Source organism: Pinus tabuliformis, chromosome 9 (genome assembly GCF_031772625.1).
Source record: "Pinus tabuliformis cultivar Carrire ecotype Pingquan chromosome 9, CPIR1, whole genome shotgun sequence".
Classification (NCBI taxonomy): domain Eukaryota; kingdom Viridiplantae; phylum Streptophyta; class Pinopsida; order Pinales; family Pinaceae; genus Pinus; species Pinus tabuliformis.
This window is the reverse complement of record NC_142307.1, coordinates 1,339,230,341-1,339,233,141: the sequence shown is the minus strand read 5'-3', so window position 1 is coordinate 1,339,233,141 and position 2,801 is coordinate 1,339,230,341.

Below are 2,801 nucleotides of genomic sequence, written 5' to 3'. Positions count from 1 at the left end.
CTGATTATTTCACCAAGTGGATTGAGGCTATACCCACTAAGAATTCCAATCATCAAGTTGTCATAAAGTTCTTGAATGAGAATATTTTCACTAGATTTGGTTGCCCAACCATACTAGTCACTGATAATGCAGTAGCTTTCAAGGCAAAAGAATTGGTGGACATGACTAAATCCATGGGAATTCAAGTGCTGCATTCTACCTCATATTATCCTCAAGGCAATGGCCTGACAGAATCATCTAACAAGAGTCTAGTAAGGGTAATAAAAAAATTGTTAGAGGACAACAAAAAGAGTAGGGATTCCAAGTTAAAGTTTGCACTATGGGCTGACAGAGTTACCATCAAAAATTCCATAGGGAATTCTCCATTTAAACTGGTTTATGGCATTGATGTTGTTTTCCCCATCCAGCTAATTCTCCCTGTGGCTAAATTCTTGCAAGAAGAACAAGATGAAGAGAATGACATGGTAAGAAGAATGAATAACATGGTTGAACTACAACAAAGCAGAGAGTAGCTGGTTGAGAAGTCAAAGGCTCATCAGAAGAAAATCAAAGAAACTTTTGAGAGGAAGGCAAAAGTGGACAATTTCCAAGTTGGTGATTGGGTACTTAAATGGGATACATTGAAGGAAAAGAAAGGTAATCATGGAAAGTTTGACTCTTTATGGACAGGTCCATTTGTCATCGCTCAAATTCAGCAGAAAAATACATTCATTCTGCACATTTTGGAAGGAGGACATACTTTTGGTAGCCCAGTAAAGGGGTGGTTCTTGAAACTTTATTTCGTTTAAGGCTTTAAAGCCTTGTCATTGTAAATATTTTTTTCTAGTTTTTATTTCATTACAAAATAGACTCCATGCCCAATGGAATACTAGAGCGAAGATTTGATTTTTGTTTTATAGGAAAGGCATTGATCTATGATCGTTGAAACCTCACAAGGAGGATTTCATCCCCAGAAGGAGCCAATGTTATCCTTGTTGACAAGAGGCGCAAAATTGGATCCATATATGCTCTTAAAGTCTCCAAATTTACTTAAAATCATCCCATGGGATCCATATATGCTCTTGAAATCTTCAGCATTTGCTCAAAATCATCCAAAGGTCAAAATCAGCGCAAGAGGAGAGCCCTTGGAAGGGCGGAAATACAATATTGGGAGGCAAAAACGCTTGAAAAACCATGAAAAACCAAAATCGTAGGCTTTAAATAGTGAAATAATACCAGCTATTAGATCTAGCCAATCAATGGCCCAAATCTAAGCGGCCAATCACAATCGGCCGAGCAGAGAGGATGATTTAAGTATGGGTGCAAGACCCGCCAATCAGCGATCTCCGATGATTGGATCGGCGGGTCGCATCAACGAGGCATCAACAATTAAAGTAAAAGGCCTCGGGCATCAGCGACATGCGATTGCGATTGATCGCATCGCTATATCGCATCGGCTATACAAAGGGAGCAGGAATATACACATGGGCGACCCGATAACCGGACCCGATGGTTATATACAACATATTCGATAAAATTTTAGGTCCACAGTAAGCCTATTTTAAATGCATTTTAATGTATTTCGTTATATAACGAAATACAAAGGGAAACAGTGCAGCGTCGATTGTGATGAAGCCCGGACACAAAAGGGTTCGGGAAGTGAAAAATATAATTTTTGAAGTCCGCCAAAGTCCATTTTTTAATGATTTTCAATGTTTTGGTGCATTTTTGAAACACAAAGAAAATGACAAAACCGACAGGATTTCGGGGGAGCCAAAGGCGATAAGTGGTTTAGGCCAAACTCCGCTTGATGCCATACAACAACCACCATGTGTTCAAGACGAGGAGAGAGAAAATCACCCGATGACAAAAGAGGCGCCCGAAATGGATCACCACCGTTGGATCTAGGACTCCCAGATCAATGATGGAGATGTGTTATCACTGCAAGGGCAGACCCAAGAGAAGAATAAGCCATATCTAAGGATTTTTTAAGTCCAAAAAGGACACAGAGGGGTGGGATTTCTCAGTGTTGTTGTGTTTTCTATTTAAAATAGAAACAGTCATTGTTTAAGGCACAAGTCCACAATATGGCAGCGTTGTTCTATCTTAATAGAAAGCATACATTGTTAAACCTTTGAAAGGGCCACAGCATGCGCAGTCCATCCCCAAACTGACAAAGAGGCCAAGGAGCAGCGCAACGCAACACAGCATGCGCAACTGTCCAAAACAAACAAAAATATCAAAGGCCATAGCGCAGCTCCTCAAATCAAACATCATGGGGCATCTCTAGCATGAGAGAGCTCCTAGACAATGCACCAAACTACCCAAAATATCTAAAGGTGGTTATTCCTCTGTCAGAAGAAAAAAACCTCCGAGCCATGCTTGCCTCTTCAGGGAATCAATCTGTTAAGAAGACATATTAGACAGATTAAGACTCCGAGCCTTTGAGAGCTCAGGAGCATTGTAAAAGGCCTATAAAAGGCTGAAAACTATATGTAACAAGGGTTCAACTTTTGGAGATTGCTCCTCCTTTGTTCCTTCAATCTTCTCATCTTCATTCTGGCAATATAAGCTTCTTTTGCTATTATATGTTCAATGTCCATTCTCTTTGTTGTTCTATGCTTGCACTTGAATAGGTTATTCAGGTTTTCTGTTGTGTCTAATGCCAGATAACTGTCATCTTATCTCTACATTGATAAATTAGATTTGCAAGTCTCATTTACTTCTTGTAGCTGGCCAATCATATCTGTTTATGTATGCAATCTACTGCTATAGTCAGTATTCTCCATCTATCCATTGAATCTATAAACTATTGAGCATTA